General features: G+C 42.6%; 1 protein-coding gene across 4 annotated transcripts in view; it reads left to right on the top strand.

Annotated features, from left to right (window-relative positions):
* Positions 1-23,367, top strand: part of TMEM273 (transmembrane protein 273) — a 236,926-nt gene that overhangs the window by 83,359 nt on the left and 130,200 nt on the right. The window lies entirely within an intron of this gene.

Raw genomic sequence — 23,367 nt, 5'->3', positions numbered from 1 at the left:
CTAGTGACTATTACCTCAAAAGAAAAAGTATGACCAAAGCTTTTTTTGGTTATATTTCTCTTGTGGGTTACAGGAGTGCACCTACCTTTGCTCTCCTGTGACCTGGGTCACTAATAGTAGGCTATAATCCTCTATTAGCTCACATCACAGAGCCGCTCCAGGCTTGAAAGGATCCTTACCATATTGTTATGATCCATTAAGCTGCCTAATTTACAGCACACTGCTGAGAGCCAAACCTAGCTGCTCCTGCCCCATCTCCAGCCTGGCACTGCAGTAAGCACTAGAAGGGCAGAGCAGAGAGCGGTCACTGCTCTCCACTCCGAGGTGACCAAGAGCTGACCATCAGTGGTCATGTGAATGATCAGCTTTTGATCTTAGAGCTGATATGGGACAGATGTAGCATCACACCAATGCTGCAACATAGAGGTGTGTATTAAGGTTAATTTTTGTATGTATCCCAAACTTCTCATTGAAGAGCAGCTTTCAAAGTAAATTAAACACCAAAACAAAAAATGTTAAATATTGCAGCTTAGCAGTTCACAGATATGGTGGTTAGAAACATACAAGAGTGACAGCAGAAAAAAAGACTATCTATTATTCTAAATATATTTTATATACAGGTGAAACTCGAAAAATTAGAATATCGTGCAAAAGTTTATTTATTTCAGTAATGCAACTTAAAAGGTGAAACTAATATATGATACTCATTACATGCAAAGCAAGATAGTTCAAGCTGTGATTTGTCATAATTGTGATGGATTATGGCTTACAGCTCATGAAAACCCCAAATCCACAATCTCAGAAAATTTGAATATTGTGAAACAGTGCAATATTCTCGGCTCAAAGTGTCCCACTCTAATCAGGTAATTAAGCCATAACACCTGCAAAGGGTTCCTGAGCCTTTAAATGGTCTCTCAGTCTGGTTCAGTAGGAATCAAAATCATGGGAAAGACTGCTGACCTGACAGTTGTGCAGAAAACCATCACTGACACCCTCCATAAGGAGGGAAAGCCTCAAAAAGGTAATTGCAAAAGAAGTTGGATGTTCCCAAAGTTCTGTATCAAAGCACATTAATAGAAAGTTATGTGGAAGGGAAAAGTGTGGAAGAAAAAGGTGCACAAACAGCAGGGATGACCGCAGCCTGGAGAGGATTGTCAGGAAAAGGCCATTCAAAAGTGTTGGGGACTTTCACAAGGAGTGAACTGAGGCTGGAGTCAGTGCATCAAGAGCCACCACACACAGACGGATCCTGGACATGGGCTTCAAATGTCGTATTCCTCCTGAACAACAAACAATGTCAGAAGAGTCTTACCTGGGCTAAAGAAAAACAGACCTGTTCTGTTGCTCAGTGGTCCAAAGTCCTCTTTTCTGATGAGAGCAATTTTTGCATCTCATTTGGAAACCAAGGACCCAGAATATGGAAGAAGAATGGAGAGGCACACATTGCAAGATGCTTGAAGTCCAGTGTGAAGTTTCCACAGTCTGTGTTGATTTGGGGAGCCATGTCATCTGCTGGTGTTGGTCCACTGTGCTTCATTAAGTCCAGGGTCAACACAGCCATCTACCAGGAGATTTTGGAGCACTTCATGCTTCCTTCCGCAGACGAGCTTTATGGGGATGCCGACTTCATTTTCAAGCAGGACTTGGCATCTGCCCACACTGCCAAAAGCACCAAAACCTGGTTCAATGACCGTGGGATTACTGTGCTTGATTGGCCAGAAAAACTTGCCTGACCTGAACCCCATAGAGAATCTATGGGGCATTGCCAAGAGAAAGATGAGAGACATGAGACCGAACAATGCAGAAGAGCTGAAGGCCGCTATTGAAGCATCCTGGTCTTCCATAACACCTCAGCAGTGCCACAGGCTGATAGCTTCCATGCCAGGCCGCATTGAGGCAGTAATTGCTGCAAAAGGGGCCCAAACCAAGTACTGAGTACATATGCATGTTTATACTTTTCAGAGGTCCGATATTGTTCTATGTACAATCCTTGTTTTATTGATTGCATGTAATATTCTGATTTTCTGAGATTGTGGATTTGGGGTTTTCATGAGCTGTAAGCCATAATCATCACAATTATGACAAATCACAGCTTGAACTATCTTGCTTTGCATGTAATGAGTCTCATATATTAGTTTCACCTTTTAAGTTGCATTACTGAAATAAATGAACTTTTGCACGATATTCTAATTTTTCGAGTTTCACCTATATAAAAGTGATCTATTGAGTCTGCCCCCTTTTTTTAATTTTTCATTTATACATTTATTTATTTGTCTGAGTTACATAGTTACATAGTCTGGCTGAAAAAAGAAAAAGTATCTAGTTCAACCATAAAAAAAAGTTATAATCCTATACCCACAGTTGATCCAGAGGAAGGCAAAAAAATAGCAAAGCATGGTGCAGTTTGCTCATGCAGGGGAAAAAATGCCTTCCTGATCCCCAAAGAGGCAAATGGATATTCCCTGGATCAACTTTACATATAAAATGTTAGTATCCAGTTATATTATGTATATCTAGGAAAGAACACAGACCTTTTTTAAAGCAATCCACTGAGCTGGCCAGAACCAACTCTTGAGGGAGTCTATTCCACATTTTCACAGCTCTTACTGTGAAGAAACCTTTCCGTATTTGGAGATTAAGTTTATTTTCCTCCAGACGTAAAGAGTGCCCCCTTGTCCCCTGTGATGATCTCAGCATGAAAAACTCTACACCGAGTTCACTATATGAACCACAGATGTATTTGTACATGTTGATCATATCCCCTCTTAATCTCCTATTCTCAAGAAAGAATACATTCAATTCCTTTAATCTTTCCTCATCGCTGAGCTCCTCCATGCCTCTTATCAGTTTAGGTACCCAATATTCTCTAATATTCTTTTCTGAATTGGTGCCCAAAACTGAACTGCATATGTTGGTCTTACTAATTACTATGTGAGGTCTTACTAATAATTTGTACAGGGGCAAAATTATATCTCTCTCTATGGAGTCTATACCTCTTTTAATACAAGAGAGGATTTTGCTCGCTTTAGCAAATGCAGCTTGGCATTGAATGCTATTATTTAGCGTATGATTTACCAGAACTCCCAGATCCTTCTCCACCATTGATTTGCCCAGTTTTACCCCCCCTAGTATGTATGATGCATGCATATTCTTGGTCCCCAAGTGCATAACCTTGCATTTGTCAACAATAAACCTCATTTGCCACATAGTTGCCCAATTAAACAGTGCGTTGAGGTAGGCTTGTAAATTGGAGATATCCTGTAAGGATGTTATTCCACTGCAAAGCTTGGTGTCATCTGCAAAGACTGAAACAGTATTTTTAATCCCAGACCCTATATTGTTTATAAATATATTAAAAAGTAAGGGTCCCAACACTGAACCTTTGGGTACACCACTGACAACCTTAGACCATTCAGAGTATGAAGCATTAACCATTACTCTCTGAATATGATCTTTTAGCCAGTTTTCTTTCCATTCACATACTCATTTTTCCAAGCCTGTAGACTTTATCTTAAACATTAGCCGTGCGTGTGGCACTGTGTCAAACGATAAATCCAAGTATATTACGTCCACAGACACCCCTCTGTCCAAGGTTTTGCTCACCTCCTCCTAAAAAGAAATCAGATTTGTCTGACAACTTCTGTCTTTCGTGAATCCATGCTGTCTGTTGCTTAAAATATTTTTTTCCAGCAAGATCTCATCTATGTGGTCTTTTATTAAACTCTCCAGTATCTCCCCAACTACAGAAGTTAACCACTTCCCATCTGGCCCATGTATATAAATGGCCAGACGGAAGCCATTTATAAAACGTCGCCCCTGCTACCCTGCTTGTGCGCGCTTCCTGGGAGCGTGCAGCACTGCAATCCAATGCCCACTGTGTCCTCCGGACACAGCGGAACACCGATATCTGTACGGGACCTCTGTGTGAGGTCCCGATCATGTGATCACTGATTGGCCAATCAGTGATCACATGAATAGTAGTAAGCAAGATGTCACTTCTGACATCATTCCTTACTACGTGTGAAATCTGTGAACGATCACAAAGGTTACATGGTACAAGGCTATTCATAACAGCCTTGTACCACGTGACAAGCTGTGACCAATCACAGCTCGCACAGTATTTCTCAATGGTTGCAAGAATGCTTTGCTTTTACAGCCTTTATGGGTGTAAAAGCAATTAGCGTAAAAAAAAAAAATCTTCATCACCCCCCACAAGTGACATGGTGACACTATGGTGACACTGTACTGCTAGGGTGACAGTATGTTAAAAAAAAAAAAAAAAAAAAAATTAAAAAAAATAAAAATACAAATGTAAAAAAACAAATTAGAAAAATTATAATTTTTGGTTATAAACTAATTTTGGCTATTTTGTTTTTTACTAAAAATATAACTGAATACATTTTTGGCCAAGATTTATGAAGAAAGATTATTTATTACTTTTTAATTTTTGGACTTTCATTTATATAGCAAAATGAATAAAAATCCTAGTGGTGAATAAATACCACCAAAATAACGTTTTATCTGTCTCAAAAAAAATGCTAAAAAATGTATATGGGTACAGTGTTGCATGACCACGCAATTGTCATTCAAAGTGTGATAGCACTGAAAGCTGAAAATTGGCCTGGACAGGAAGGGGGTAAAAGTGTCTGAACTTGAAGTGGTTAAACAAACAGGTCTATAATTGCTTAGTAAAGATTTTGGTCCCTTTTTAAAAATAGGCACCACATTGGCCTTACACCCATCCAGTGGTACTGTGCCAGTCATTAAAGAGTCCCTAAAAATTAGAAACAATGGCTTTGAAATGACAGAGCTCAATTCTTTAAGGACCCGTGGGTGTATGCTATCTGGTCCAGGTGCTTTATTCACCTTTATTTTGTCTAAATGTTTCTGGATCATATCAATTTTGAGCCAGTGTGGATCATCTGGTGCTGCGTCATACCTTTGTATACACAGAGCGGAAGAAGGTATTTAATAAATTTGCCTTCTCTTTGTCCCCAGTCACCGACTCTAGATTTTGTAAAGGGCCTACATGCTCGGACCTGATCTTTTTACTATTAATATATTTGAAAAATATTTGGGGGTTTGTCCTGCTCTCTTTTGCAACCTGTCTTTTGTTTTCAATTTTTGCGGCCTTTATTTCCTTTTTACATATTATGTTATATTTTTTGTAATGTTTAAACGATGATCGCGATCCTTCATTTTTATATTTTATAAAAGCTCTTTTCTTATTTATAGCTTTTTTAACTTTGGCCATAATCCACATAGGTTTTATTTTTAGCCTTTTAAATGTATTGCCCATGAAAATATATTTTGCAGTGTGTTCACATACAGTCTTTTTGAAGAACTCCCATTTCTGTGTTTTCATCGATGCAATTATTCCCTCCCAGTCTAAGTCTTGAAGAGCAGCTCTCATCCTTGGAAAATTAGCTCTCTTAAAGTTGAGTGTTTTTATTTTCCCCGTATGTGCTTGTTGTGTACTGCTAGCAATAAATGAAATCATGTTATGGTCACTGCTGAGTATAGATCTAATTTTATCCCAAGAATGCTTGAATTCAATAGTTTGGATGATTCAGGTGCCAGACAGTTAACCAAATAATAAACCACCCGTTAGCAACAAAAGGCGATATATAACGTTGATATAAAAGTCCACAATGTGGTCAAAATTATTAAAAGTCAAGATAAAGTTCAGGTATATGTAGCAGTACCCCCTTAGGAGTCGCTGAGTTATTTTCTGGCTCCTTGTCGCTTCGGACCCCTCTCTGAAAGCCCAACCCCTGCTGACACCACAGTACTCTGCTGATCAGAGTAAATTATCACCTGAAAATTGACTCATACAGAAGATTAGAGTGAACTGATATATTGTTTATATTACATTTGGCTGTAAGCTCATTAAAACAGCATAAAGCGATATATGAAAAATGGCATCAGAATCCGTGCTTGTTAACAGAATCCATGCTGGTTAACAAAGACATAAGCTGCCAGCACCATATTCCGATACAAAGAATATATAGACCATACATATAAAATATCAAATATATTATAAACTTCAAACCGTACTATTGGAAAAAAAGGAAAACGAGAAAAGCCACTGTGAAGTGATTAAATGAGTCCCAGTACCAAAGGACACTGTAAAATATCCTTAAAAACAATCATGTGTCTTCAATAACTAAGATGATCCAGTGTATCCAAATGCAGCATGTGTCACCCCACTCAGTGATTAAAGGGGGCTTATCAGATAAATTTGACCATTATATTATAGACTGGTCAAATAGGGCACAAAATAAATGTCAGGGCTCCCGGGTATGACCAGAGGTGTGTGACTGACGCAGGGAAACGCAGACTTCAGATAAGTTATAAACAATTTATTAACACTAATACAAACATAAACGCAGTGCAATACTAAAACATAACACAGTGCAAACGAACCAAACCAAACCACCCACAGATAACAGTACATACAGTGCAAGCGTCGTCAGGCAGGCCGGGTCAATATCAATCGGGCAGGTAGGTACAGGGGGAGCAAGCGGAGAATAGTCAGGTCACGAGCAGGGTACAGCAACTAACAGGCAGGTAGGTACAGGGGGTCAGGCAGAGAATGGTCGGGGTCACAAGCCAGGGATCAGAACAGGAGAAGTCAGCAGAGGTCAGAATCAAGCCGGGTCAGCAACAAGACAGGAACAGGAACAGGAGCAGGATGCAGGAACAAGATACAGGGCCCAGGAAAAACACAACACCAAGGCAGAGTCTGCAGGTCTGAATGTCCCTTAAATACACCAGTATAATTAGTTCCAGGTGTTTGACTGGCTGCAAGGTTGAGTCTCTGATTGCTGGGAGCACCCGCTGGCCAGCCCTGGTACTGCAGCTCACAAGGCAGGTGAGTCCCACTATTGCTGGCCAGTCCATTCCTGACAATAATGTAAGGGCACAAAATGTGGCAACCGCTCCAGCCTCCTCCATAGTCTCCAACTGTAAGCCAAACAGAGTTGCCCCACTCCATGTAGATGATCGTTGTTATGCATATAAAGGGCATGTACATAGAACAAAAATGCTTCCCATAGTGTAAAATCCTTAGCAAAAATTTATTTAAACCAAGGTTTTGCACTTACATCAAAGAAAATCCAATACAGTGTCGTATAATGGCAAGAGAACCACGTGTACCACTTGCAAGATGGCCAGGAGTGTGCGCGCATGCGTGGTGACGTAAGCCCTAGCTCCACCTGACACATTTCGTTAGAAGTGACGTCATCAGAGATTAAGGGCACACGTCCATCACCACGCATTTATAGAGAGATCACAAAGAGAGGACTGGCTGTAATTGTTCGCGTCCGCTAACCAGCATGGTTGCTACGGCGTAGACAAACAATGCAGACCACTAAAAACGTACAAGCCTAACACAAAAACGGTATGGTAAAACAATTATATGGAGGTCCCAATATTCAATCTTTATTACACGAGTAGATGAGTAGATGCAAACAATATAATCAAAAACAGTATAAATATAAAATAAGTCTCAACTTTCTAGAGGTGAGCACTATAACTAGAATTGAGACTATTAAACAATAATACCATAGCGTTTCTGAGTTATGCTTGTACGTTTTTAGTGGTCCGCATTGTTTACAAAAAGTGGTCCGTGTTGAGTACAAAAAGGCAAGGGCCTGGAAGGACCCTTGTAAATATAAGGGGACATACATATGTGGCTCCTGCCACTACTGTAGTTATATGTGTATGGAGTCTCAGATTAGGCTTCCTAAAATGAGCAACTATACAAACCTCAACATTATGCTAATTGTAAAACAATAGGGGTAGTTTATTTGCTCCTGTGGTTAATTTTATGTGGGCAAGACGAAAGCGGAATTCTGGAAGAGGACTTACAGACATATTCACAGCATGAAAACGTGCAATCCCGAATTGCCCCTGGGATGACATGTTAGCAGCCATCATGCTGGAAAATTTCCCAAGATTAAACTTATTATTTTAGATCGAATATATCCCAGTCCCAGGTGTGATTGGAACAAATTATTATTGCAACAAGAACTGAAATGAATTTATTCACTCAATGCCACCACTGTACCCGGCCTCAATGAGGTCGTCAATTTTAGGCCCTTTTTAGAAGGCTTTGTGTCTGGGGGGGGGGTGGAAAAATAATGAATGTACCAACAATGGGTATTCCGCCTCTGCCAGGCCCGGGTATCACATATTTAGTTGTTTTCTCCTGCATAATTTGGGGTACTGCGTCACTCTGCCTCTGTTTGTATAACTCTTGTTAGGAGTTATATTGCGATTTTACTAGATTGTCTTTTTTCTGACACATCAACATTTATATTGAGTCTTTCCATCCCTTCTTGTCCTGGTTTTGTCCCATTTCCTATTACGTCTTCCCATCTGCGATGGTTGCATGCACCCTTAACAGCAGCATTATTATGCATACTCATGGTTGGCAGCAGATTGTTTTTTTGGATTGTCTTCTTTTGATTGTGCTTGTTGTTATTAATGTGATCATATTTTCATTTACCATTAGAGGTCCCCCTTATCTGATGGTGGCGCCCAGCACACACAGACCAATGCCGCCGTACCTGTGGGTGCCGGCCTTCTTTCTTTCTGGTCTGAGCAGTGAATGGCTTTGCGGGCTGCACCGGGCACCCCTTTGGTTGCTTCGGTTGCGTCCGCTGGATGTTTCATCCCTTTCTCAGACCTTTGCGTGTCGGTGGGCCATCAAATCACACCGGTGGGTGGGGCATCGCCTGCACGCCATTCACCCAGGGGATCACAAAAAGGTTGTTTTGGGGGTTTTTTTGCTGCCTTTGGGACACACTTAACTATTCTCATTTGCTTCATTTGATGGTCACAGGTGCGATGCATTTAGTATCATAGTAATATTTTTCTCATTCAGTCTCTCATTCACCACTGGCAAACTTCACCTGCCTCCCTGACTTTGACTCCTCATGCACACTGGACGTTTTGATAATGCTGGCAACTTTAGCTGTGTAAAGTCACGTTAAAAACGTGCGTTTTTCAGCTTTTTTGCATTGGCATTTAGCGGCGTTTTGCCATGTTTAAAGGCATTTTTTCCAAGTTTGCGTTTTTAGCATTTTTTAACACCCAACATTTTTTGGGGGTCAAAAAAAGTGCCGCATTTTTCAGTGGGAGAGCGTTTTTTCCAGCTAAAAAACTCCTTTAGAAACCCACTAGTCCTAGGTTTTTTTTTCCAGCCAAAAACCGGTGATTACAGTCTATGTGTGCATGGACATATAGGGGGGTTTACTAGCTGTAGAAAAAAAGTCAAAAGCCATAAACAGCAGCTGTAAAAATTGTCAAGTGTGCATGAGGACTGACAAATATATTTTGCTGAGGTAAATGAACATTAGCTAGACACAAAACTTTTTTTTCCCCCTTTTTCATTTGGGGGACTTTTTAGACAATTTTTGTTTGTTCTAAGTTGTGGATGGATTTTTTTCCCCTCCCTCTTTTCATCTGTTAGGTAGGTGTATATTCATGGACATAATTAGGAAATATATATATATATATATATATATATATCTTTTTTTTTTCTTTATAGACCCTACAATTACTGTTTAATGACTAGAGCAGTAATTGCGAACCCGTGGCACGCGTGCCACAGCCGGCACGCCGAGCCTTATCTGTGGGCACGCCAGGAGAATACCGTATTTTTCGCTCCATAAGACGCACTTTTTTTCCCCCAAAAAAGGGGGGGAAATGTCAGTGCGTCTTATGGAGCAAATATAGAGCGGCCGGTCCGGTATTTCCACCGCCGCCGTGTCAGAATACTGGGCCGGCCGCTCAGCTCTGCAGTGGGACCGTACCTGTCCCTCTATCCAGCGGCGCGCTGTCTTCCCGGCTTCTGTAGTGTGCGTGACAGCCGGGTCCCAAGTGCGCATGCGCAAGAAGCAGTGCTCTTTGTGAATGGTAAGGCGGTACCTGGGACACATGACAGATCCCAGAAGCCGCCGGACCAATCACAAAGCGCAGCGCTTCTCGCGCATGCGCACTGGGCATCCGGCTGTCCGACGAGCGCCCACACTACAGAAGCCGGGAAGACAGCGCGCGGCTGGATAAAGGAACAGGTAAGATAAAAAAAAAACTCTGCGGAAGTAAGAGCGGGTACCTGTCAAATTCAGGTACCCGCTCCCCCTCCCTCCCCAAAGGTCAGCAGTCATCTGTACTGTCTGCAGTCTCTGGTCATCCCTGTGCTGTCCGCAGTCTCTGGTCATCCCTGTGCTGTCCGCAGTCTCTGGTCATCCCTGTGCTGTCCGCAGTCTCTGGTCATCCCTGTGCTGTCCGCAGTCTCTGGTCATCCCTGTGCTGTCCGCAGTCTCTGGTCATCCCTGTGCTGTCCGCAGTCTCTGGTCATCCCTGTGCTGTCCGCAGTCTCTGGTCATCCCTGTGCTGTCCGCAGTCTCTGGTCATCCCTGTACTGTGTCCGCAGTCTCTGGTCATCCCTGTACTGTGTCCGCAGTCTCTGGTCATCCCTGTACTGTGTCCGCAGTCTCTGGTCATCCCTGTACTGTGTCCGCAGTCTCTGGTCATCCCTGTACTGTGTCCGCAGTCTCTGGTCATCCCTGTACTGTCCGCAGTCTCTGATCATCCCTGTACTGTCCGCAGTCTCTGATCATCCCTGTACTGTGTCCGCAGTCTCTGGTCATCCCTGTACTGTGTCCGCAGTCTCTGGTCATCCCTGTACTGTGTCCGCAGTCTCTGGTCATCCCTGTACTGTGTCCGCAGTCTCTGGTCATCCCTGTACTGTGTCCGCAGTCTCTGGTCATCCCTGTACTGTGTCCGCAGTCTCTGGTCATCCCTGTACTGTGTCCGCAGTCTCTGGTCATCCCTGTACTGTGTCCGCAGTCTCTGGTCATCCCTGTACTGTTAATTAGTTTGCACTACTGTGCGAGTTGTTTTTTCTAAACCAAAAGCTCGATATTCAGGTTTCATTGCAGTGTTGGCACTTTGAAAGAAATAAGTTGGTTTTGGGTTGCAGTTTGGGCACTCGGGCTCAAAAAGGTTCGCCATCACTGGACTAGAGAGATGGTGACTGACAGTCACCGTTCTCTGCTGTAAGCCCCCCTCCCCCGTTCTCACTGGAATGCTGAGCTGTGGAAGGGGAGGGGAAGAGAGTGGCTGGCTCAAGCTCTCAGCAGATCACTGAGGCTGAGCCAGGTGCAGGTCCAGACAATAGTCAGGATCTTTACCCAGCCTGGACTGGCTGAGTAACATAAGCCAACAGTTGGCATTAGGCCGCTGTCGGCTAAAATAGGTTCACAGGAATGCAGTACGAACTGCAGTCCTGTGATTTACAGGAGAAGTACAGCCAAATGAACTTTGGCTGTACTTCTCCTTTAACTGATGAGGGGGATCAGCAGTACATAGGCCAGGCTCCAACTCCAAAGTTGCAGGCTCGTGGAGTCCTTCACAGATGTGGTAACAGGGCTCAGCCTCCAGTATCTGCAGCCCACAGTTGGGATCAGCGACAAACAAATGGGGTTCAAACTCGAAACCATCATCAGCTTCAGGACTTCTTCGCTAGGGTCAGCCTGAATTTTGACAACCCTTCAGATGGGTGTAGTTTTGACTTTAACTTTGCTAGTGTAGCCATTAGTACTGCTTGTCTGTGTTTCTCTGTGAGGAACTACCGCCACCTTTCCTCCTAATCTTCTGAAGTACCCCTCCAATAGATGACATAGTCTTATACCTGCACTCGGTCCCATTATTTGTAGACTAACTTGAGAAGACCATTTAGTAGCAGGCTGGAATCCTGTTTGGTCAGAGCTTTCAAAGTTAAACTGCAGAGCAGGTTCTCGCTATGATCCACCTTCAAGTCTCTCTTTGAGAACTGTGGGAGCCCCTCACTTCTCACTTGAGATAGGTTGCAGTAGCACCTTGATGAATCCAAGGGCCTTAGCTCCTTTGCACTGATGATTAATGCCTTGGCACAAAGCTTGGACTCCCTCACATGAGTCTGACTTTCTGGACCTGTGTCCCAATTATGTGGTCTTCGGGATAAAAAGTGTCAGCATCTTGGTTCCCTACTCCCGGACAATATTAAAAAACTGAATTGAAATCCTGACAGAACAGCTAGTCCAATGGCGTCTAGACCGGATAAAAGGTATAGAGTGTAGTATTTTGTTATTAAAATAACCAGTACACAGCCGCCACATGGCAGCCATTTTAATAAGCCTGGACTAAATGTTTGTAGAACTTCACATGGATGATAATTTATGCTGTGTACTGGTTACTTTGATAATAAAATACGACACTGTATACTGGACCTTTATCCAGGCTTTGTGGTGTGAGCTCACTCCCACCCAGGAAAGCAAATTGGTGGCCAGAGTCTTGAGTGGTATGGAGACTGTTTGGGACATACAGCATTAGCTTTAATGCATGCCATTGTATTTTAGCCGTCTGGTGAGTGCATTTGGGTGGAGGGTTACACACTGCTGGTGCCAAAGTAGAGAGGTTTTTCTGCAACTGGGGACTGTATACACATTTTTCATCTGGAGAGATTTGATGCATCTTTCATCTGTATATTAAATGAACACATATATATATATAAATAGTACTATTTGTAAGATTTTGTTTATATAGTGGCTATCCTGTATGAGGTATTAACCTTTGATACATTTGTTCATATGGCATTTTGGGGTATATACAGTATACGGTGTTATATTGTAATGGACCGCCTGACAACACCTCTATCAATCCCCTGGCAGAGCCTCCCCAGAGTGCGGAGTCTAAGCACCGGAGCACTTGTTCACCAGGGCCCCTGATGGTGGGAATGGACTTGGAGCACTCCGGTACCAGGTCGCAGCTGCTAGGTATCTCCAACAGGGGTAGAGGAGTCTGACAGGAGCTCCAGGGGGCTAAGAGTCTGATGTGAGGGAGCCTAGTGATCCCTGTGGGATGGATGGATGGATGAGCTAAATCAGAGTCATACAGGCCGGGTGGGCAACTAGCGGGTCGGTGAGGTACAAAACGGTAGGCAAAGGATAGTCGGGTCACACGCAGGGTCAATACCAAAAGATCAGATTTAAAGGGGAACATCCAGGAGCAGAGTCAGGTAGGCCAAGGGTCAGGATAGGAGAAGGCAGCAAGGTCAAACATTCCAGATCAAGATACTCACAACACAGGTAACAGCATACAAAGACCATTCGGCAACAAGTGTTTGTGCAGAGCTGGCTTAAATAGCCCACCCTGCACCTGACAGGTGCAGCCTAGGTCCTAGTGCCTGCCTAGTACGGTCAAGAAGACGGGTGCGCCTGGGTCCTAGTGCCCTGCCACCTACACGTCTTGGCAGACACCTACGCCTGTGTAGACCCATGCGTCGCGATGGTCCCTGACATATATATTGGGTACAATTCAGTTAACACTGTTATATGGACCGCATAGTATATGTTGGCACTTTAGTAATACACATTTAGATTTTTAGCACTGCACTATTTTTTCTTTATCATTGTTTTGTAAGGTTTTTACAAAACAAGCTGCTAGCACCTTTTTTTGTGCTTGCAGCTACTACTTAGAGTTCTCACTTATATATTTTTGTCTTCGATTCGAGGAGTGGTGTACTGATCAGTAATGGTTCTTCTGTTCAGAGATCTGTAGTCAGTACACAACCGCAGGGTCCCATTTTTCTTCCTCACTACAACTATAGAAGAAGCGTAATGGCTCCTGGATTCCTAACTTTTTCAGCTCAGCCAGTTGCTGAGGTCTTCTAAGTCACTTAAAGGTATTCACCTCTGAACAGGCTGTTTTCTTGCAGCTGAATCCTATGCTGATCACTTTTAGCACATCCCATGTCAAAGTCATTTCTTGGAAAACATCTTTTCCCACCAACAACTGATCCTTGACTCTTTCTCCCACATAGGAGATAGTGTTATATGCGAGGAGGAAGTCTTTCCTTCTGATTTTCCTCTGGACTTTCCCTTCACCAAATCAGTAGGTGTTACCGGAGTAGCCAAACTCATTTGTCCAGTCAACATTCAGGGCTTTAACCTGAGATGCGAGTCAGTAACATTCCAGAGACAAATGGGCACCTTCCCTTCATTCCAGGACAAGGCTCTTGTGGGCACTATTTAAGGGAACAGCTTTACTCCCATCTCTCCTTGTCGTGAATCAGTCTCGTGAATCAGTCTCCAAGACGACAAAAGGTCCTGGCTGATCCTAAGTTAACTTGACTGTGGCCTTCACACAGACTATTTCACCAGGCTGCAGTAGTTTTTCCCTGGCTCCTAGCCTCCATAATCTTCCCACTCCCAATGGAATGTTGGGGCTCTCTGCTCCCGAATTATCAGTTGAAAGGCTTAATTGAGGGTGTATTCCCTTGAATGTGAGGTTTTCATTCTCAGCCAGAGGAATAAAGCAACCTTCTCACTAGGTCAGTGTTGGTTCCAATTAATAGGGAGTTTTGTCTTGTCCCTGGCAATCTGGAACAAATAGGGGAATTGTTCAGAGCCAATACCCCAGATCTCCAACTTTTCCAACTTACACAAAGGGATATGTTTCAAATACTTGTCACAAAAGTCTCTGTATAGCAAGGTCACCTGAGCCCCAGTGTCTAGCAGTGCCTTAGTGTACACTCTCACCCCCTGAGATGATACTGCAGGAGAGGGGAAGACATGCTTCTCAGATAAATCAACTGGCATTATATGTTTGGCTTGACCCTTTGTTCTCCCTGCTAGTTGTTGGAATGATATGACAGTGACTTTAGACTGAGGTGGTGCATTGACGCCTTGCGCATTTTCCCTGGCTCTGGTGGCTTTCGATTGAGCTTTGTTGAGAAGTCAGATGAACTTCTAGGAGACTTCTTCCTACATTTTTGCTAGAATTTCAGACTTTTATGTCTTTTGGAGCCTTGGATTTTCTTGGGGCCCTTGGTTAGCTCCTTCCTTGAGGCCCCCTGAGTTTTCCCCCTTTTTTAGAGTGGAGCAGCTTCTGTATTGCCCTTTGCACTTCAGGTCTGCTCAGTCTTTTTTCTAGGGCACTGATCCCTAAAATGTCCAGGTTCTCCACACTGGAATCACTTCCACTCTTCATAGGCTGAAGCTTGGGCTCCTCACTGATCTGGTTTGGCTGGGTGCATTTTTACTTGTTTCTCCATTACCCGTAGCAAGATTTGCTGCATCTGATTCTGAACTTGAGCAACCTGAGTCAGCAGTTCAGCTGGGGCTGCCTCACTGACAGTTTTGGCGATTGGAGAGCTTGAGTGTTCATGTCTTCTATCCTCATCAGTGAAATACTTATCTACCTGTACTACCCAAGTCGATACTTTTTTTTTTTTGGAAACAGATTTTTGGTAGTTCTTTTGGTTCTTGATTCTTCTCATCTAATAAAAGCTCCTCCTCTCTCACGAATTCTGAGAAAGTGGGGTTGCTTGTGATCCCTTGAGTAATAGTTTCAGCACAATTGGGTGATTAGGTCATGCATCTTGTAGAATCTGCTCCAAGCGGACTTCGTCAGCATCCTGGGGTTTAATCCCTTTCTTTAGAACAATCTGATGTAGAATTTTATCCACTCAAGTAATGAATTCAGAAAGTCTCTCACCCCTACGCTAATGAGTGTGCTCGAACTTATACAAAACGGAAGATTCAATAGAGCATCAATATAGTCCATTGCTGCACAAACCTGCTTTCTCATCTTCAGACTGTGCATCACTTCATTCATGGGCCCTCAAAGACTTTCACTTAGTGTCTGTCTCTTGACTACTTCTGGGATATTCTATTCTTCCACAGCCTGAGTTGCCTGATCAATCCAGGTTTCAAACTTTTCTTCTCCAGTGGGGGTTGGAATGTGCCCCAAGGGAAGCTTGCGATATCCTTGACTGACAGAAGAGAGCTATTCTTTACTAAGTTCTCAACTAGCTTGCTCATGTCTGTGTAGAATGAGGCAGGGGAAAACCCAATCAGGAGTGCATCAGCATCCACTGACCCTGGACTTTCAACTCTTGCTTGTGGGTGATCCCTCAACGATTCACCTATGGGCAGCATTGGGATCACCCAGGCCTCAACCCCTTCTGTCAAACTTATGATGTCCCTCTGAGAGCAAGTAGGTACACTTCTTCCACTCTAGTAAAATGTGCAGTCCATAGCAAATTCTGTCCTCCTGTCAATGAGATAGGCCTCCTGGTCTGGCACCAGATTCTTTACTTAATAAAATAAAGTCCTTAAATCTGTGATCTACACCAATAAAGTCCATCAGCATGCAATTATGTTTACCACACTATCTGTTTAAATCTTCTGTGCCTTGAAGACATGGTCAGTGAAACTAGTCAAACCCTCACTGCTGTCGTCACTTCTGGTTGATGTCGAGTTTGGCCTGTATCTTCCTGTTGGTAGAACGCATGCCAATTCTCAGGTGGTACAGTGGTGCTAATACTAGCAAAGCTGTTTACATTAGTGCCAAGCTTGGACAAAAATACAAGTGAGTGCAATACTTTGTTACCTTGTTTATGTTTTATAATAAAATACTACACCATCATATTTTTCTAGCTTGATGTTGTGGTGAATATAATTGGAGAGTGGTGTCACTGTTTTGGTGGCTATTCAGTACCCAAAGCGCTAGCTGACCTTTTGTAAAATAGAGGTCACTGGATTGCTGGTGAATGTACACTTCTCAAAGAGACGGGGATTTGTGGTGGCACTATTTGAAGATTTTTTTATCAAGACACAGAAGATTTAAATACATGGTGTGGTGAACGAAATTGCATGCTGATGGATTTTATTGGAATATACACTATACTGCCTTAACACGCACATGAACTTTAATGGCATCCCAGTCTTAGTCCATAGGGTTCATTATTGAGTTTGCCCACCTTTTTCAGCTATAACAGCTTCAACTCTTCTGGGAAGGTTTAGGAGTGTGTCTATGGGAATGTTTGACCATTCTTCCAGAAGCGCATTGTGAGGTCAGGCGCTGATGTCGGACGAGAAGGCCTGGCTCACAGTCACCACTCTAATTCATCCCAAAGGTGTTCTATTGGGTTGAGGTCAGGACTCTGTGCAGGCCAGTCAAGTTCCTCCACCCCAAACTCACTCATCCATGTCTTTGTGGACCTTGCTTTGTGTGCTGGTGCACAGTCATGTTGGAACAGGAAGGAGTCATCCCTAAACTGTTTCCACAAAGTTGAGAGCATGAAATTGTCCAAAATGTCTTGGTATGCTTTAAAAAGGTCCCTTCACTAGAGCTAAGAGCCCAAGCACAACCTGTGAAAAATAACCCCACGCCATAATTCCCCCTCCATCAAACTTTACACAATGCAGTCAGGCAAGTACCGTTCTCCTGGCAAATGCCAAACCCAGACACGTCCATTGGATTGCCAGACAGAGAAGTGTGATTCAACACTCCAGAGAATACGTCTCCACTGCTCTAGAGTCCAGTAGATTTACACCATTGCATCCGATGCATTTCATTCCATGAATGAGCATCTGCATCCAAGCCTTACATCACCAAGTACAGTTGTTCAGCCATGGAAACCCATCCCATGAAGCTCTATGAACTGTTGTGCTAATCTGAAGGCCACATGAAGGTCTTTAGCTATTGATTCTGCAGACAGTTGGTGACTTCTGTGCTTCAGCGCGGTGACTCTGCTCTGTCATTTTACATAGCCTACCACTTCATGGCTGAGTTGCTGTTCCCAGTTGCTTCCACTTTGTTATAATACCACTAACAGTTAACTGCGGATCATTTAGTAACAAGGAAATTTCACAGATGGACTTATTGCACAGGTGGCAACCTATCATGGTACCACAAATAGTCTATAGATGAATCAACATAAAATGGACATAGACATCAATTGCTGATGAAAGTTCATAAGGTGAGTAAAGTGCTCAGAAAATCATGCGTCTTCCTGGGCCCGGTGGACGTGCATATAAGTGTATAAGCAATGTGCACTCACCAGAAAGCGCATGTAAATGCGCATTAGCAATGATTTGATGGCATCTAATGGTCATCATGGGATGATAGCAGGAATCCTAAGCCTTTCATCTATGGACGGATGGAGATAGAGGAATGGATTTGTTAATATCAGGATCTTCCAGAGTTCCCTTTTATGGGATAGGTGGGTGCAGTCCTCTGTGTCTAGTGGAGGCTCCTTCTCTGGATGTTAGGATCGCTGTGAATTAAAAAACTCCTCGGGGGAGTCAAAGCAAAAGGATGCCCATAGTTTAGTAAGTTGGTAAATATTTATTTGCACAAAATCCAGGTAAAATGAACAGCAGGGCATATAAAACCATGTTTACTAACCGTCCAGAGTTAAAGATGGCCGCCAGAGCTCCTCGTCAACAGCGTTACTGTCTCCTCCTTACACATTTCGTGCACCCGCATGTCATCTGAGGGGAGTGTCAGTAACGCCTAGCCGCGTGCATTCTATTTATATCCGCGATAGCACATACGTAATTGAACATGCGCCATCTTGGAGAAGACCAAAAAGCACGTGCGCCAAAGTGGTTATGCAGGCACCATTTTTCCATAGGTATTTAAAATTCAGAAAACTTGCATATCAGTTCGAGATGCCGAACGTAAAAAAAAAAAAAAAAAAAAATGTATAAACAAAACAATGGAGATTTCAACTCAATATCAGAAAACTCTTATTAGCAGCATGTGTGCATTATCAAAGTAATGTATACCTATGGGAAATCGTGACGTTTGGTCTTTGACCAATAAGGCATAATGATTCATATATATTCTGTACCAAATCTTAGCGACAGGAAGAGACCTCTCACCAATAATACATGGGCGTCATTAACCACAATGACCACTTGTAATACAAAGTAACGTTCAAACTGTGATAGAATAAATTATAAAAACATAGAAGTCCTAAAATGGAAATATATTAAAATACCATAATACGTGAGTATATGTTTCAGAAGCAATGATAAAAGATTACTTAAAATTAGTAAAAAATCTTAAAACATGTAGAAATGTAGCATAGTAAGAGCAATGTTAAAAAAGGCAAAAAATCCGTAATATAGAATAGGAATCCGTATCCTATTCTATATTAAGGATTTTTTGTCTTTTTTAACATTGCTCTTACTATGCTACATTTCTATATGTTTTAAGATATTTTACTAATTTTAAGTAATCTTCCCTAAGAATTCTATTCAGTTGTATTTATCAGAAAAAAGTAGTATTATCCAAGGAAAGACCATAATGATAAAAAAATAAACTGTTATTGATATAGCAATTTATGCCAATATCAATATTATGGCCGTATGGATGCAAGGTCCAGAGTTCGTATATCCAACGAGTTTCAAGTTGTGAGACAGCTCTTAGTGTGTTGGTACCCCTCCAGTGGGGTTGTGCAACATCTATCCCTATACATTGCAAAGAAGATGGGTCCCTATTGTGTTTCCTCCTATAATGATGTGACACCGAATGTTCCTTGTAGCCTTTTTTAATGTTGCAAACATGTTCTCTTAGCCTGTCCCTAAGGCGTCTGGTTGTTTGTCCCATGTACTGAAGTTTACAAGGACATTGCAGGAGGTACACTATGTTTTTGCTATTGCATTTATCTATCTTATAGGTCCTTCCAGTAGCGTGTGAAGTGAAAGCGGTGATTTTGTGCTTTCTACCACTATTCACTGTACATGCAATGCACTTATGACAGGGGAAAAACCCTATTAAGTTATTGAAGGAGATTCTGGTGGGTTAATGACATTAGGTGCCAGCCGGTGGTGTAGAGCCATTGCTTTCCTAAATATTATCTCTGGTCTCTCTGGTAGAATTTTTGAGAGAACTGGATCTGTTTTTTATATTCCAATTTTTATATATTATACGGTTTATGGCTCCATGTTGCATGGAATAGGTAGTGATGAATGGACAGACTTGAGATTGGTGTATATTCTTTTTATTTTTCAGAAGTTCGATTCTATCTACATTTGCAACTGATTGTATAGTGTCATCCAAAATGTTTGAGATATAACCTTTTTCCAGGAATTTGGTTTTCAGTCTTTGAGCTTGTGTGCGATATGTCTCCAGATCGGTACAGTTTTGTCTGTCTCTTAAAAACTGTCCCTTTGGTATGTTGGCTGTGGGGTGGGGACAACTGCCGAGTGGGATGAAACTATTCCTGTCGGTTTTTTTAAAAAAAAGGTACTGGATGTACCGTCGGAATTAACCAGTCAGGTCCAAGAAGTTGATCTCCTTGGTACTGTAGGTATACGTGAGTTCAATATTCAATTTATTATCATTAAGTGTGTTAAAAAAAGTTTAAGAGTGTCTGCTCTTCCCCATTCCACAATAAAAGCACATCAATGTATCTTTTATAAAAAATTAACTCTGGCCACTCTCTGGCAAAGATTAAAAATTCCTCCCAATATGCTATAAATAGGTTCGCTAAACTGGGGGCGAATTTCGCCCCCATTGCTACGCCCCTGGTAGCAATGGGGCAAAATTTGCCCCCAGTTTAGCGAACCTATTTATGGCGTATTGGGAGGAATTTTTAATCTTTGCCAGAGAGTGGCCAGAGTTAATTTTTTATAAAATGCGGATTTACATGCGCTTTCTGGTGAGTGCGCATTGCTTATACACTTATATGTACGTCCACCGGGCCCAGGAAGACGCATGCTTTTCTGAGCACTTTACTCACCTTATGAACTTTCATCAGCAATTGATGTCTATGTCCATTTTATGTTGATTCCTCTATAGACTATTTGTGTGATTTTAGCGCCGCACTTTATCTTGTTTCTATTGGAGGTTTTGCTTGGTTACCTTGTGCTTGGCTGCTTTTTTATTTATTTTTTCCATCACTCATTATCTTGCTTACTCAGTACCTTTAGGCGCTCACATTTACCCATATTTCCTATCATGGTACAATGCTTCAATTCACTGAGCTCCTGAGAGCGACCCATTCTTTCACACGTTTGTAGAAGAAGTCTGCATGCCTAGGTGCTTGATTTTATATACCTGTAGACATAGAGGTGATTGGAACACCCAAATGCAATGATTTGGAGGGGTGTCCCAATACTTTTGGCAATAAAGTGTATCACAGATTTATAGACTTTATTTTATTAAGTAAATCTTGATTTCTGTAGAGGTTTTGTTATGTTAGTGTCTCACATATCCTTTTTTGATTTTCATAATAAGAGTGATTCATTTAATCTTCATTTTAAGGAGTACAGTTTCACAGTTTATTTTTTTATTTTTATTTTATTTAAAGCAGGCACCTTTTATATAATTTATTATAACCAGATTCTTTAACAGCTGACAGACATCCCTCTTAGTCCATTCAGTTCCTGGTATCTCAACCATAATACACAGGTGGCTGCCTTGCTCTCAGCCCCACTCAACCATGGTGGCTGAGTCCATCATTTCTTCACCCTTTGGATCATGACTCTGCTTGCAGGGGCTAACCATGGGAGACATCTCAGATGAGCCCCCAAATGTAGCGCTACCCCTGCAGGGACTGTTTGAAAATGCTTGTTCCTAGTGTTTGCCCTGCCCTTGCAATCCTCCAGACACCTTTGACACTCTGGGTTCAGACATATTTCAACAGTATAGGATAATAAATGCAAGAGCCACAGCACTACTAGGTGGGCAACTGCCATCACACTGGTCTGCAAATTACTTATGAATATGAGTTATGGTTGATTTCTTGTTTACAGTTCATGTTCAAATTTATGTGGATTGCTTTAAAAAAGACCTGGATTCTTTCTTAGATACACAGAATATAACTAGATACTAACATTTATAGGTAAAGTTGATCCAGGGAATATCCGATTGCCTCTCGGGGGATCAGGAAGTCATTTTTTCACCCTGCATGAGCAAATTGGATAATGCTTTGCTGGGTTTTTTTGCCTTCCTCTGGATCAACTGTGGGTATAGGATTTTAACTTTTTTTTTTTATGGTTGAACTGGATGGACTTTTGTCTTTTTTCAGGCAAACTAACTATGTATCTATGTAATATCGACCATTTACTCATTACTCTCTGACTCAGACCTGAACCACCTTATACCCATCACTAACCTTTGAGAAACTGACCACACAAACCCCCTTTCTTCAGAGGACTGGGAAAATATCTGTCTGGCAGTTCACAAGGGATCTCTAAATGTGTCAAGAGCATAACTATAAGGTCCTAACACATTGGTACAGAACACCACACTATCTCCACAATCCACAAAATTTCCCCAGGTACCAGACACCTGCTGGCGTTGTGGTAAAATGCTTCTCCTTTGGTGGGATTGCCCCCTGATCAGCCCATTCTGGTCACAACAGTATCTTTCTACCATATCTTTCTCTCCTCTTCAATACTTAATTCATCACTCCACCCACATGGGACATACGTATCACAAGTCACTCGTTATGTACATGAACAGCTCTGCTCGCATGTGCGAGCTAGTGCTATGGAAACAATCTTGAACTCCCTCCTTAAGAGACTATCAGACTTAACATCACGGCAGAGATGGAGGAGCTAGTTGCCATGACTTTGAACAGATTAGACATTCACTTAAAGACATGGCTATGCTGGATACATTTCCAGTCCACTGGAGAATACCACAAAGTAATGAATCCACAGTAAGCTGGTGCAAGATGTCCTGCCTCATTACTGGACCTGCGGTCTGGATTTGCATTGTCCACCTGAAAACCCTATTCGAACTTGCACTGATTTCTTTTTTCTTTTTTCATAGCTACACATACTTTTATCCTAGATCTGCTTTCTTTTCACCACCTAACTTACTCCTTCTCCCCCACCCTCCCATATTTTTCCCTGACTCTTCCCCTTTTTCTTTCATTCTTATGATTTGATGCCTGTATTCATAGACTAAAATGGTGACATGCTAATTTTCATGAGCTATTTGACTTCTCAAAACAACCTCACCAACGATCATCCAAATACCTGCTAGATTCTTACTAAGAAGTCCTCTGTAGCAACTGCTCCCTCCTCTGTTCCATCCTCCAGCTCTTCTCTGTCTTCAGCTGCTCCATCCGTTTACAAACCTGCACTTACAGTGCTCCGGTAACTAAAACCAGGAAAAGGCAAAAATTCTTTCCAACCAATACCATCCTGCCAGTATCCAAACCGGTCAGCCTGCCATCTGAGAACCCACCTTCTGTGGTGCAGCCTGGTGCCTCAGCGCCCACAATTAAGCCTGATGCCCTTACCCAGCCTGATGAACTGATCCAGCCTGATGATCCTATTGTGCCAGACGACTCGGTGCCCGCAGTCGTGCCAGACGACTCGGTGCCCGCAGTCGTGCCAGACGACTCGGTGCCCGCAGTCGTGCCAGGCGACTCGGTGCCCGCTGTTCTGCCAGTTGATTCGGAGCCCGCGGTCTTGCCAGATGACTCGGTGCCCACGGTCTTGCCAGACGATCCAATGCCTGATGACCCAGTGCCCACTGTCGTGCCTGATGACTCGATGCCCG

Source organism: Staurois parvus, unplaced genomic scaffold (genome assembly GCF_062004578.1).
Source record: "Staurois parvus isolate SC_StPar_1 unplaced genomic scaffold, SC_StPar_1.0 ptg000234l, whole genome shotgun sequence".
In the NCBI taxonomy this organism is placed as follows: Eukaryota; Metazoa; Chordata; class Amphibia; order Anura; family Ranidae; genus Staurois; species Staurois parvus.
The sequence above is the reverse complement of the archived record's forward strand: the minus strand, read 5'-3'. Positions and strand labels throughout refer to the sequence as shown.